A 16,676-nucleotide genomic window follows, 5' to 3' on the forward strand; every position below is an offset into this window, starting at 1 on the left:
ATTTGTAAAAGGGGTTTTAAACCTCAACACTCGTATCTCATGAATAGTTTCTTTTCGAGCAGCAACCAATTTCCATAGAAATAATGATAGGAAACTGAAATCCTGTAATATCATATCAACTGGGAGATATTTTTTAACATAATGCATATGATCCATAATTATTTTATACCCTGTACTTTTCTGAATTTGAGAAGGTTATACCAGATAACTGTTTTCATTCAACAAAGTTACAACATAATAGAACAAGTGATTTAAATTTCAAATTGAATTAGAAAATATGTAAGCTGAGCTACGGTTTTAAATATTGATCGTAACATTCATCAAGTGTGTCATTATACAAAACACCTACAACGTATAATTTTTTCAAGGACAAGTACAAAATACTGATGACGTGACTAAATCATTTATATACAAAAACATAATATCAATGTCAATGCCACTGCTGGTGGATATTTCGTCCCCGAGGGTGTCACCAGCCAAGTAGGCAACATTTCGGTGCTGACATGAATATCAATCATGTGGTCATTTTATATAAATTTCCTGTTTACAATACTTTCAATCTTTCGAAAAACTAAGGATTTTCTTATCCCAAGCATAGATAACCTTAGCCGTATTTGGCACACAACTTTTTTGAATTTTGGATCCTCAATGCACTTCAACTTTGTACTTGTTTGGCTTTATAAATATGTTGATATGAGCGTCAATTATGAGTCTTATGTAGACGAAACGCGCGTCTGGAGTACTAAATTATAATTCTGGTACCTTTGAAAACTTTTTACACCACTGGGTCGATGCCACTGCTGGTGGACGTTTCGTCCCCGACGGTATCACCAGCAAAGAAGTCAACATTTCGGTGCTGACATGAATATCAATCATGTGGTCATTTTTATAAATTTCCTGTTTACAAAACTTTAAATTTTTCGAAAAACTAAGGATTTTTTTTAACCCTGGCATAGATTACCTTATCCGTATTTGGCACACAACATTTTGAATTTTGAATCCTCAATGCACTTCAACTTTGTACTTGTTTGGCGTTATAACTTTGTTGATATGAGCGTCACTGATGAGTCTTATGTAGACGAAACGCGCGTCTGGAGTACTAAATTATAATCCTGGTACCTTTGATAACTATTTACACCACTGGGCCGATGCCACTCCTGGTTGACGTTTCGTCCCCGAGGGTGTCATCAGCAGAGTAGTCAACATTTCGGTGCTGACACGAATATCAATCATGTGGTCATTTTTATAAATTTCATGTTTACAAAATGTTAAATTTTTCGAAAATCTAAGGATTTTCATATCCCAGGCATAGATAACCGTAGCCGTATTTGGCACACAACTTTTGGGAATTTTGGATCCTCAATGCTCTTCAACTTTGTACTTGTTTGGCTTTATAAATATTTTGATATGAGCGTCATTGATAAGTCTTATGTAGACGAAACGCGTGTCTGGAGTACTAAATTATAATACTGGTACCTTTGATAACTATTTACACCACTGGTTCAATGCCACTGCTGGTGGAGATTTCGTCCCCGAGGGTGTCACAAGCCAAGTAGGTAACATTTCGGTGCTGACATGAATATCAATCATGTGGTCATTTTTATAAATTTCCTGTTTACAAAACTTTAAATTTTTCGAAAAACTAAGGATTTTTTTATCCCTGGCATAGATTACCTTATCCGTATTTGGCACACAACATTTTGGGAATTTTGGATCCTCAATGCTCTTCAACTTTGTACTTGTTTGGCTTTATAAATATTTTGATATGAGCGTCATTGATAAGTCTTATGTAGACGAAACGCGTGTCTGGCGTACTAAATTATAATACTGGTACCTTTGATAACTATTTACACCACTGGTTCAATGCCACTGCTGGTGGAGATTTCGTCCCCGAGGGTGTCACCAGCCAAGTAGGTAACATTTCGGTGCTGACATGAATATCAATCATGTGGTCATTTTTATAAATTTCCAGTTTACAAAACTTTAAATTTTTCGAAAAACTAAGGATTTTTTTATCCCTGGCATAGATAACCTTATCCGTATTTGGCACATAACATTTTGGAATTTTGAATCCTCAATGCACTTCAACTTTGTACTTGTTTGGCGTTATAACTATGTTGATATGAGCGTCACTGATGAGTCTTATGTAGACGAAACGCGCGTCTGGAGTACTAAATTATAATCCTGGTACCTTTGATAACTATTTACACCACTGGGTCGATGCCACTCCTGGTTGACGTTTCGTCCCCGAGGGTATCACCAGCAGAGTAGTCAACATTTCGGTGCTGACACGAATATCAATCATGTGGTCATTTTTATAAATTTCATGTTTACAAAATTTAAAATTTTTCGAAAATCTAAGGATTTTCATATCCCAGGCATAGATAACCGTAGCCGTATTTGGCACACAACTTTTGGGAATTTTGGATCTTCAATGCTCTTCAACTTTGTACTTGTTTGGCTTTATAAATATTTTGATATGAGCGTCATTGATAAGTCTTATGTAGACGAAACGCGTGTCTGGCGTACTAAATTATAATACTGGTACCTTTGATAACTATTTACACCACTGGTTCAATGCCACTGCTGGTGGAGATTTCGTCCCCGAGGGTGTCACCAGCCAAGTAGGCAACATTTCGGTGCTGACATGAATATCAATCATGTGGTCATTTTGTATAAATTTCCTGTTTACAAAACTTTCAATTTTTCGACAAACTAAGGATTTTCTTATCCCAGGCATAGATTACCTTAGCCGTATTTGGCACACAACTTTTTGGAATTTTGGATCCTCAATGCTCTCCAACTTTTTACTTGTTTGGCTTTATAAATATTTAGATATGAGCGTCACTGATGAGTCTTATGTAGACGAAACGCGCGTCTGGCGTACTAAATTATAATCCTGGTACCTTTGATAACTATTTTCACCACTGGGTCGATGTCAATGCTCGTGGACGTTTCGTCCCCGAGAGTATCACCAGCCCGGTAGTCAACATTTTGGTGTTGACATGAATATCAATTATGTGGTCATTTTTATAAATTTCCTGTTTAAAAACTATAAAATTTTCGAAAAACTAAGGATTTTGTTTTATCCCAGGCATACATTACCTTAGCCGTATTTGGCACACAACTTTTCGGAATTTTGGATCCTCAATGCTCTTTAACTTTGTACTTGTTTGGCTTTACACATACTAATTTGATATGAGCGTCACTGATGAGTCTTATGTAGACGAAACGCGCGTCTGGCGTACTAAACTATCATCCTGGTACCTTTGATAACAATTTACAACACTGGGTCGATGCCACTGCTGGTTGACGTTACGTCTCCGAGGGTATCACCAGCAGAGTAGTCAACATTTCGGTGCTGACACGAATATCAATCATGTGGTCATTTTTATAAATTTCATGTTTACAAAATTTAAAATTTTTCGAAAATCTAAGGATTTTCATATCCCAGGCATAGATTACCGTAGCCGTATTTGGCACACAACTTTTGGGAATTTTGGATCCTCAATGCTCTTCAACTTTGTACTTGTTTGGCTTTATAAATATTTTGATATGAGCGTCATTGATAAGTCTTATGTAGACGAAACGCGCGTCTGGCGTACTAAGTTATAATACTGGTACCTTTGATAACTATTTACACCACTGGGTCAATGCCACTGCTGGTGGAGATTTCGTCCCCGAGGGTGTCACCAGCCAAGTGACAACATTTCGGTGCTGACATGAATATCAATCATGTGGTCATTTTATATAAATTTGCCTGTTTACAATACTTTCAATTTTTCGAAAAACTTAGGATTTTCTTATCCCAAGCATAGATAACCTTAGCCGTATTTGGCACACAACTTTTTTGAATGTTGGATCCTCAATGCACTTCAACTTTGTACTTGTTTGGCTTTATAAATATGTTGATATGAGCGTCACTTATGAGTCTTATGTAGACGAAACGCGCGTCTGGAGTACTAAATTATAATTTTGGTACCTTTGAAAACTTTTTACACAACTGGGTCGATGCCACTGCTGGTGGACGTTTCGTCCCCGACGGTATCACCAGCAAAGAAGTCAACATTTCGGTGCTGACATGAATATCAATCATGTGGTCATTTTTATAAATTTCCTGTTTACAAAACTTTAAATTTTTCGAAAAACTAAGGATTTTTTTATCCCTGGCATAGATTACCTTATCCGTATTTGGCACACAACATTTTGGAATTTTGAATCCTCAATGCACTTCAACTTTGTACTTGTTTGGCGTTATAACTATGTTGATATGAGCGTCACTGATGAGTCTTATGTAGACGAAACGCGCGTCTGGAGTACTAAATTATAATCCTGGTACCTTTGATAACTATTTACACCACTGGGTCGATGCCACTCCTGGTTGACGTTTCGTCCCCGAGGGTATCACCAGCAGAGTAGTCAACATTTCGGTGCTGACACGAATATCAATCATGTGGTCATTTTTATAAATTTCATGTTTACAAAATTTTAAATTTTTCGAAAATCTAAGGATTTTCATATCCCAGGCATAGATAACCGTAGCCGTATTTGGCACACAACTTTTGGGAATTTTGGATCTTCAATGCTCTTCAACTTTGTACTTGTTTGGCTTTATAAATATTTTGATATGAGCGTCATTGATAAGTCTTATGTAGACGAAACGCGTGTCTGGCGTACTAAATTATAATACTGGTACCTTTGATAACTATTTACACCACTGGTTCAATGTGAATTGTGATCCATTGTTTTTGTTTAAGCATTTTGAATAATGCAACACATCACTCATTTTTCTTTATACAAAAAAATAATAAAATAAATTGCATATTAAGGCTATCAACTAGACTAATCATGTACTGCTATTCTTCAACCCAGATGGTGGTTTATAGTTGTACTAACGTAAACACAACGTAGAAAAAAAGACTGAACAACAACATGAACAATAGGCTATAATGGTATGCAGAAATATTAAGATGTAGTTATTATGAACTGTTGTAGACATTCTAGGTCTTTTGAAGTTGAATACGAACAATGTAATGACTGTACAGTTTATATAATATACTGTTCATATCTCCACTTATAGACATCCTATCTCTATTTTATTTACAAAGGGCAATAGATTCGAAAAGTATCGGATGTACTATATATGACTTTTTTTTTTGCAGCACGTGCAGATTACATAGGCTGTTTTATAGAATCATATGCTACCCCAAAGTTTCCTCACATGTATGAAGGCACATCTTTTGTAAAGATGACTATAGATTTCTGTATACTTGGATGTGCAGATGATGAGTTTGAATATGCTGGATTGGTGGTAATAATTACATTACTTTGCATTTTAGCAATATTTCACACTTAGTAGCCGCTTCAAAAAGCAGTCTGCAAATGAAGGGTAAAACACCAACCCCGCAACAATAAAAACGGTTGTCAGTAATATCCCAAAATATTACAGGACCTTAAACCCATTTATCATTCAAGTATCAAAAAGTACTAGGTACAAGATATGTGGTACCTTCGTGGACTCGATGTCCCGCAACACATGAATTTACCCAGTGAAAGTAGTACCATTAACGGTGACACTGATCTGTACCAAGTGCGTACTTCCTCAAAAAATTTCAAGAGATCAATTTAAAGCCGTCAACATTTGACACAAATGTTTATACAAAATGTGATGGTATGAATCACACTTATGATTATATTTGAGAGAAACTACCAAAGCTCTGTTACTAAACTATTTGTTTGCAGTATTGATATTTCCCTTAACAAAAATTGAGAATAGAGACATGACTTTGCGAATAGTGACATCAACGCGACTAAATAACAGAAAATATCACAAGGCTAACAATGGGTCTTAAACGCAGTGGGAAAATTCTGCACTTAAAGGTGGGCATCAGTTCGCCCCTTAACATAATATATATTAGTTAAGAGAAGTTTTCTAACTTTGTCATGAACACACACACTTTAAACAAGGCATCATTATGACCGTCGACATTGTGATCGGACATAGCTGCGTACAAATCCCACGTAGCCTTTTTCTAATCATATTAAAGTTTGATTTGACTTCTTTCGCTGTCTTCCGTACTTACTTCGTATCACCACATTACAGGAAAAACGGTACTGTTTCATATGCTATGCTTATTAGGTTGGCCTTTTGTGTATCCAAGGCAGGTGAAAGGAGTCAACTTAGGAGTGCGGTGATTGGATGTAGGGGGACAGTATATTTTTTATGTATCTATAAATAACTGCAGTGTGTATATGTACAATATAAGTTTTGAAACCATTGGAATATTTTTTAGAAAATTATTCGAAAAGACTTCCGAAATTTCCTAAATTTGGGGTGTAAAATTACGGTGGCATGAATAACATAAACAAGATCCGTTGGAAGTACTACAATAACATGACTGTTTTGTCCAGGTTTTTATTATAAAAAGTGGTAAATTTAGAAAATGTTAGTATTGGTGCCTATGGCAGAATAAATAGTACCGTTTTACTTTCATATGTCGCGTCGTTGTATTATAGTGACCTAATTCACACTTGTTTTTGTACAGCTAGTTGAATAATCTATATACAAACTCAGATTTACATTGTAGGAGAAGTCAAAAGTGTTCGAACTTCGCAGCACTATAAAACAGCATTCTACGGTAGAGCCAATTCAGGTCAACCGTTGAAATCTGAAGTTATACACAGTAGTGGTTTAATTGCGAACGTTGAATGTGCGAAGGCGTGTGGAGATACCATTGACTGTAGAGCTTTTTCTATTTCCTCGTAGACTAAACTTTGTCACCTGTTTGAAAAGACTATACAGCTTTGTGATGCCAATACTATTGATCCGAGTACTTCAGTCATGAACCTCGTATAAACAATTTATGGTTATCTTAATTATTAAGCTATCGTCCCAGTCTTAACGCACATTGTATAACACTGTATAACACTAGATGATCTTTATCATATCAAGGTTATCTTATTTGTTATTTGACTATTTTAATTTTGTTTAAAGTACAAAAAGTATATGTATACCTTAAAAAAAGGCAACGGAGATAATTTCATACATTGTAACACTTATTTTGTTCCGATAGTAGTAATAATACAGATGCTTGTTATATCTTCGTGTTTATTATTTATTTTCGTTGGTACCAATTATCGTGAACTGTTGAAAACCGTCACTTTCGTGAATTTTTAATTTCTTGGTTTTGCCAAAGTCTGCATACAAACCAATGTTAAATATGTAATTAGTTGATCATTTATATTCGTGGTTAACCTGAAACCACGAATTCCACGAAAATTGGTATCTAAAATTATTGAATCCACAGTTAAAGAGTTGTACGTTTTTTCAGATATGCATGTTACCCTATTTGAAATCAATAAAGATTCTTTGAAACCTTGAAATTTTCCTATAATATCGATATTCACCATTACACGATCTTGGTCGTAGTTTATGTACCCCCTCTAGAACTGTCTGGATCCTGACTTGACATAATTAAGACAATCTAAAATTAATTAGGAAATAAATGCAGCATCATTTCCGAATTGATTTAAAAGTTTCACAGTTAAATTTTCATTGAGTTGGATGACTAGTAAACCAATTGTTATAGAAAGAAGCTAATCAACAAAAAAGAAGAAAAATTAAAATAAAGAAATATAATTACGTTTTTTGTTTTTTAAACAGAACACATTAACAACAAACACATACTATTACACAAAAGATTACAACTAATAAAGTGAATCCTGTAACATGAGCTTTCCGAAAAGACGGAGTAACATGAAGGAAGGGATCACAAACATCCATCTGTGTAATTGCAACGATTTTGTATTAATGTTAAGACTCCAATCGTAACTGACGAGGATTTTCAGTTATCCTACTAAAAATCGGGGGTTCTTTCTGAGCAACCAGCCCACTACATCAATAAAAACTGACCGCCACGAAAAAGCACAATAGTATTGAAAAGAAAAACAATAACATTAACGGAAAAAGGGATTCTTAACAAAAAAAAAACATTTATCACGCTATTTCCGAACATAATATGAAAATGATAATCTTCCAGTTGGGTAAAAAATAATAAATTTACGGAAAGGGTAGGATCCCGCATTATTTATTGATAATACTTTATGCTATCAAAATATCTATAAAACTATAATGATTATCAGCGTACGTGCAGTGCGTAGTAATATTCAAGTCAAATGAGAAGCATTACAATCTTTAAAAAATTTACTCTAATTCAATATATTAAATTACCTTACGGCAAGTGGATTGTGTTTCATATTCAGACAACCGAAAGGGTAACTTTCGGCGTTGGCAGTTATCTGCTTGAATCTGATATATTTGCATGTACCGAAGGATTTGCGGAACCTCTTTTCAAAGCACTGATCGCCATTATACTTTTTAGATTATCTACCCCTACAAAAATTGGATTGTAAATGTCTTGATCTATACACGTCCAGCCCATCTTGCAACAAAGTAGGTAATTCTGAGTGGAATTATTTATTGCATTAAAAATAAGTATATTGCTACCTTACTAACTATTTTAGGTAGACATGTACTTAATACATCAGGGTATCTTTTTAGATAAAAATATATATACATTTTTTGTGTTTTCAACAAATATATTTGTCTAAAGGTGTATAACAATTGATTTCCCCCTAGTAGTGTTTGTTCAATTTGCACTAATCCAAAAATAGCGCACTATTTATCTTTGTTTCAAATACAGAAATACTTGGCATGAGTTACGTTTTATCCTGTTCAGTACTATATAATTTTATTGCATATAAGAAAAAAAAAACAGTACTAGAAGTTAACCAATAAAATGTCCCCCTATTTAACCTGTGTACAAGCTTTAGTAACCATGTAATCTCCAAAATATTCTATTGAAACTTCAAATAAAAAAAAATAATTGTGTTTTAAAATTCCTTAGAGATATGTTCATGACCAAGATTGTGTTACTGCAATAAGATAAAAGATTAATAACCTACAACTGTCAAAATCAAAGGAATATTTTTTTTCTACCTATTTTTGTATGCAACCGAATGTAACGTACCATAATTTAGTGATATAACATAAAATGAAGACCTTTCTGTTGAATAAACTGAATGAGATTTTTTCCCTTGTAATACTGGGTTTTTCAAGCATTCCTGTCAAATTTTGTCATAAAAATCTGGTTTCAAGTAAGACGATATCTACAGCGCTTCGAGTAAGATTTCTTCGAAAAATCCAAACCAAGCCGCATCATGCTATAATATAGTATGAACCAATAAATGATAACATTTTATGTTATCTGGCAAATGCCTAAAACAGTTAAAATTATACAAAATATGACTTTAGGATGATAAATACTATTAATGGACATATTGGTATTCTTTATAAGGTCTCTTTTGTATTTCTTATTTGTGTATTTTCTGTCCTAAATGTTTTTGCATTTATTTGAAATGTATTCCTGTCATATAATGACGTAATTGTAGTGTTATATTTAACAAAACTACAAAGGTGCGGGTGTAGCTAACTACAAAATCAGAGTCAAACCACTATTTTTCTTGAAACGTCCTGTACCAAGTCGGGAAAATGGCAGATGTTATCTTTTTTTTATTTCTGTGTGTGTTGCATTGTCGTTTGTTTTTTGTTCACTTCGTTTCTGTTGTCTCGTTGTTTCTCTCTTACAGTTGATGTGTTTACCTCGGTTTTAGTTTGTAATCCAGATTCATTTTCTCGCAATGGACGTCTTACTTTCGCACAGTGATATACTATTGTTCCCTTTTAAGCTAGTAACTGTATCTGCGAGTTCACTTTTAGTTATTCGCTTTTGACCTCAGATAAAAGGTTGGTTGTTCTGCATGGAGACAGCAACTCAATGACTAAATTAAACAAAAGTATAAAGAAAGCAACATAAAAAGCAGATCACTAAACTGAACTCAAAACAAAAAGTTCCTAATCGTATGGCAAAATCAAAGCTTAAACACATCAAGCTAATGGAAAAACACTGTCATATTAATGACTTGGTAAAAACATTCTCTTGTGTAGAAAACATCCATAGTACATGTAATTATACATTAATGTGTGTATTAAGAACTATCTTTAATCTTTAATTTGTCTTAAAAGTCAAATCAATAAACTATTTAGACATTTTCAGTTTACCAGTAAGTTTTTATGCTTATCCACTGCAGTTAATTCAGTATTTGCAGAACAATTTGTTAACAGTTAGTTCAATATTGTTCCATAGCTTTCAAGACAAATCAGTAAAGTGCTGTGTAGAGTTACATACAAACTACTGCACATTTTGAACATAGACTTGACAGATCTTAATTTACTGCAAGCTGTTTGAACAGTATGAATTAATAGCCATGAAATAGAGTGTAAATAAGTCTGAAAATTTGTTGAAGGAAGGAATAAAAATGCTTTGATAATTTATTGCTTATTCTTTAAAAAGCTATTGAAATCAAACTGACCTTTCAGACCAAAATTTGGTAACTTGTGACACTCTTATAGATTAACAGGTGTATATACTTTGACAAGGGCTAAGTGGCTCTTATCTAAAGAATACGTATGTCAACACTGATATATCGTCAGATTATTGTTGAATGCATGTTATATAAAAGAAACTATACCTAGATCCTTTGGATTTAAATAGCAGTCTCAAACTAATATATTTAGTTTGCCTGATCCCCCAGACAGTGCATTTTTTTTAGGTCGGCATCTGTTTATTGGTTTCATTAATATCTGTGACATTATTTCTATGGTAAGTTACAGAAAACTACCGACAACTATTGCAAACAAATCTTCTGCAAGGACCGTGATATGAAATTTGTAAATAATTGTCTGCATCACAAAAAAAACTATGTGATGCAGCCTGTATCTCTACTTATCACAAAAAGTGTGCCTCCATTGAAAGAGTATCAAAGAGATAAAAACCAACATTGACACAATTATTAAGGACCACGTTGATGATCTCACCTGGTTCCTTCACTACATAGATACTTTAGTCGTGTAATCTTGATGTACATTGCTAAAGATGTATATCAACGCGACAGCTGTTAAGCTGTAAATAAACTGTTCATCTGTGAAACAAACTGTTAATAAACTGCAAGAGAAGGATGGTGATTGAGCAAACAAAAAAACGTCCACAAGAAGTTATCGCTGGTTGCCATGGGTAATTTTTTTTAGTTCATTTTTTTTAAATGATTTTATTTTTAAAGCTAGCACTATAAAAAAGAAGATGTGGTATAATTGACAATGAGGCAACTCTCTACAAGAGACAAAAATGACACACAAATTAACAACTATAGGCTACGTTACGGCTTTCAACAATGAGCTAAACCCATACCGCATAATCAGCTATAAAAGGCCCCGAAATGACAATGTAAAGCAATTCAAACGAGAAAACTTACGACCTCATTTTTCCTCAATGTTTCAGGTTATAAAATGAATTGCATTTTTCAAATATTTTCCCTTCTTCTTAGTTTGTGTACACGCTAATGGGTAAATTTGAGGCAAGAATGATTATATTATTCAGCATCGTATACTGCACTGAAAAATACCAGTCACATGTTTTTTAGTGTGATAAAACTGTCTTATATCTTAGGCAACTGCTAAAACTGTAAAATCATGAAAGTAAGTATAATACAAGCATGTGGTATAATTGACAATAAGACAACTCACAGGAGACCAAATGACAACAGCTATAGGTCACCGTACTACCTTTTAAAATTAACAAAGCCAATACAGCATAATTAGCTATAAAAGTCCCGAAAATCACAAATGTAAAACGATTCAAACGAGAAAACTAACGGCCTCAATTTACAGAAATATAAAATATATAAAACAGCAACAATATGTTTGTAACATTATTCAATAGGCATCGAATATATTAAAACTAATCTAATGAAATGGACATAAAGTTGTTTTAAGGTAATATTTTATACGATTTTTTCAAAATGCTTATTAACAGCAGAATGGACGTTAAAGGTAAAACTATGAATAACATATCTTTGTCGAATTTTATGGATGTAACGTTTGTTTAATGACCATCTTTTTACTAAATAAAAACGGCAGCTTTGTATCAGGACCTATTCCCACAATGACTGGACCTAGCAGCACAGAATCCAAACATGCATAAACTGAGAAACAAGCATCATGTCTTTTTCAAAATACAAAAAAAGTCATGTGTACATAACTAACAAATCTGTATCTTTTGAAAACTGACTATTTTAATTATTAATATAATTATACTTTTCTAAAACAAAATGCATTAAAAAAATTAGAAAACTTCAACTTTATATTGTCCTTGAAAATAGGCTATATTTTGTAAGTAAGATTTTTTCGTTCACTTTTTGATGTTCCAGACTGTCGAACGGTAGCGATAAAAATAACATAAATCATTTGAACTGGTTACTGTTTAATAAGCTCAAATACTCTGACGTGTACCTCCTCTTTATTACAAAAGCTGTGTTGACCTACCTCGCTTTGTAATTTTACATTTGTGTGTTTTCTGTTACACAGCTACTTTTGCATATGTACTATTTCTGTACTGAAAATTTGTAGTACTGGAAATCTACTTTTAATATTCAGTACTTTTTTGTTACTCTAAAATTATTGTAATATTTAGGTACCTGTATTTTACAGTACTTTATTTGTACTTGAAATTTAGATACTACAGATTTTTGGTTACTACTGTTACATTTTCTGCATTTTGAAAGTTTTTCTATTTCAAATCTCTTAAAGTTGTGATTTTCAAACATGAAATATTGTATTATTTCTGTACCAAAATATATACTGTGGATTCATTAATATTTGTTGGATACCAATTTTCGTGGATTTACTGGGTACAGGGAAACAACGAATTTAAATGTTCAACGAAATGCATACTTTCTATAGGAATGCATGTGAAGTTTGTCAAAACCACGAATTTAAATATCCACGAATATGCAAGTTTCCCTCTGTCCACGAAAATTGGTACCCACGAAAATAAATGAATCCACAGTAGTACATATCAAGTACTGTAAAATACAAGTACCTTAATATTACAATAGTTTTAAAGTAATGAAATAATGCTAAATATTAAAAGTAAATTGCCAGTACTGCATTTTTTAGTACAGAAATAGTACCTATGCAAAAGTAGCTGTGTATCAATGCATAAACATTATTTGATTCGAGCGTCACTGATGAGTCTTATGTAGACGAAACGCGCGTCTGGCGTAAATAGAAAATAATAGTCCTGGTATCTATGATGAGTTTATTCGCAACCACTGGGTCGATGCCACTGCTGGTGGAGTTTTTTTCTCCGAGGGTATCACCAGTCCAGTAGTCAGCACTTCTGTGTTGACTTGTGTTATCATCGACATGTTCATACTTATGAATTAACTGTTAACAAAACTTTGAATTTTTTTTTTAAAAATAAGGCTTTTCTACCTCAGGAATAGATTAAAACTTTTAGTAATTTCTGGTTCTCTTGCAACTTGTAATTGGAAAAGTTACCCTATGGAATGTCTGGCTCTTAAACACAATCCACTTGCCGAAAGGTGTTTTAATATATTGAATTAGAGTAAACATTTCAATGTTTCAAAATGACTAGCTTTAAGACTCATTGGAACTTGAATATCAGTACGTATTGAAAGTACGCTAAAATCAATATAGTTTCATAGATATTTTGATAGCATAAAGTTTTATCAATAAATAATACGGGACCCTACCCTTTTCGTAGATATAGATTGTAACATAATGGAAAGATTATCATTGGAATGGTATTTCGGAAATAGCAGTACATCATGTTTATGTAATGTTCATAAATAGAGTGGTAAACGTTGTTTTCTGTGATTCCCTCATCTTTAAACGGTATTGTTTTTCTTTGGAGAGGGGTGGTCTATCAAAGGCCTAGATTGACGCGTCTGGCGTACTAAATCATAATCCTGGTTCTTTCGACTATTGACTTAACATTGAAAATGATTGTTTGATGTGTATTGAAATTCACTTTCAACTCTATAGTGCTATTTCGTGGCGGTCAGTTTTTATTGATGTTGGAAGCCGGAGTGCCCAGAAAGAACCCCCGATTTTTAGTAGGATAACTGACAATCATTGTCAGTTTCAATTGGAGTCTTTATATTTTCACAAAATCATTGCAACTACTGAGATGGATATTTCTGATCCCTCCCTTTCTGTCACCCCGTCTTTTCGTCTTTTCGTAAAGGTACAGGGTTCACTTTATTAGTTGTAAGCTTTTGTGTAATATTATGTGTATTTGTTATTGTGTTCTGTTTTAGACAAAAAATAGGAATTGTATTTTTTTATCATTTTGTTCTACTTTTTGTTGTTTTGTTTCTTTCTATTACAATTGGTTTACTATTTTACCTATTATGTTTTTGTTCACGCATAGTTGTAAATATAATGGAATTTGTTTCGACTGTCATACAAATGTGAGGTTAAGCGTTATAAAACAAGGTTCAATCAACTATTTTCTACATTTGAAAATGTCTGTACCAAGTCAGGAATATGACAGTTACTGTCCATTTGTTTGATGGGTTTTACCATTTTATTTTGCCATTAGATTAGGAACTTTACATTTTAAATTTCCCCGGAGTTCAATATTTTTGTGATTTTACTTTTTACTAGTCATCCAACATAATGAAAATTTAACTGTTAAACCGTTAAATCAATTCGAAAATGGTGATGCGTCTTTTTTCTTAATGATGTCAAGCCAGTATCCTAACAATTCTAGATGGGCTACATAAACTACGACCAAGATCGTGTTCTGGGGGAACATCGATATTGATAGAAAATGTCAAAAAAGTTTTCAAAAATCTTTATTGTTTTTAAAGAAGGTTCGAGTATGATTGTTCTTATATCTGAAATAAATGTGCAATGCATTCAAAATTACTACACATTAGATAATATACATGAAAAATTAAAAAGCTATTGCTAGTATTACTACTATCTTGTAAATATAAGTGTTCCAAAGTATTAATTGAGGTGCGTGGCCTTTTTTCATGTATACATGTACTTTCTGAACATAAAAGAAAAAAATACAAATTCAAATAACAAATAAGATTATCCCGATATGATCTAGTGTTTTACACAGGGAAGGTACCTTATGAATTAAGATAACAATAAAATGTTCATACGAGGTTCAGAACTGAAGTACTAGGATCAATTATATTGGCATCACCAAGCTGTATAGTCTTTTCAAACAGGTGACAAAGTTTAGTCTGCGAGGAAATAGAAAACGATCTACAATCAATGGTATCTCCACACGTCTTCGCACATTCAACTTTCGCAATTAAACCGTTACTGTGTATAACTTCAGATTTCAACGGCTGACCTGAAATCGCTCTACCGTAGAATGCTGTTCTATAGTGTTGAGATGTTTGAACACTTTTGACTTCTCCTACAATGTAAATCTGAGTTTGTATATTGTTTATTCCACAAACTTTACAAAAACATATTTAGAGAAGATCTTGAAATAATTGGTGCCAAGAGTTAAATATCATTCTTCATTTATGTGCTTACGTAATCTTCGTACAGCACTCGGTTCCTTCCCGAAAACTCAGTACACTACAATACAACGACGCGACATATATAGGTAAATAGCTATCAAATGTACCAGGATTATAATTTAATAAGTCAGACACCCGTTTCGTCTACATAAAATTCATCAATGACGCTCAGATCAAAACAGGTAAAAATCCAAACAAGTACAAAGTAGAAGAGCATCGAAGACCAAAAATGCTCAAAAATTGTGCCAAATACGGCTACGGTAATCTACTCCTGGGATAAGAAAATATTTCGTTTTTTGCAAAATTAAAAGTTTTGTAGACAGGAAATTTATAAAAATGACCATATAATTGATATCCATGTCATCACCGGAGTGCTGACTACTGGGCTGGTGATACCCTCGGGGACGAAACGTCCACCAGCAGTGCCATCGACACAGTGGAGTAAATAGTTATAAAACGGTACTATATATTCTGCAATAGGCGACATAACTAACATTTTCTAAATTTACAACTTTTGTATGATAAAAACTTGGATAAAACAGTTATGCATGGTGTTAGTACTTTCTTATTCTGTTTTTGAAACTGAAGCAAATGTTAACTTTATTCATGCCCACCTTCATTTTAAATCAAATTTATAAAATTTCGGAAGTCTTTTCGAATAGTTTTTAACAAATTATTTAAATGGGTTTCAAAGTGTATATTGTAAATATACATACTGCAGTTATTTATAGATGCATACTAAAATATATTGTACCCTTACATCCAATAACCACGCTCCTATGTTACTTTCTTCACCTGCCTTGGGTACACAAATTGCCAACCTAATGCTTGGCAAATAAAAAGTATTGTTGTTCCTTTAATGTAGTGATACGAAGTAAGTACGGAATGGATGTGAGCTCTACGACGGAGATAGATGCTTGCCTTTTAAGTCTTCAGTTATGTGTAGCAATTACTATATATATTAGATCTTGTACTTTATTAACAGGTGTCTCAAGACATCAAAAAAATCCAGATCAAACTTCAACTTCGGATTTGTACGCAGCTTTTTCCGATCTCAATGATGAAGTGTGATTCATACCATCAAATTTGGTTATGACAATTTGTGTCTATTGTTGACGGCTGTAAATTTACCTCTTGCCCTTTTCTGTTTTTTTTTTTTATTTCATTTGTTTGGCATCTTTTAAACGTATACTTTTTTGGAGGTCAAG

Source organism: Mytilus galloprovincialis, chromosome 8 (assembly GCF_965363235.1).
Source record: "Mytilus galloprovincialis chromosome 8, xbMytGall1.hap1.1, whole genome shotgun sequence".
In the NCBI taxonomy this organism is placed as follows: Eukaryota; Metazoa; Mollusca; class Bivalvia; order Mytilida; family Mytilidae; genus Mytilus; species Mytilus galloprovincialis.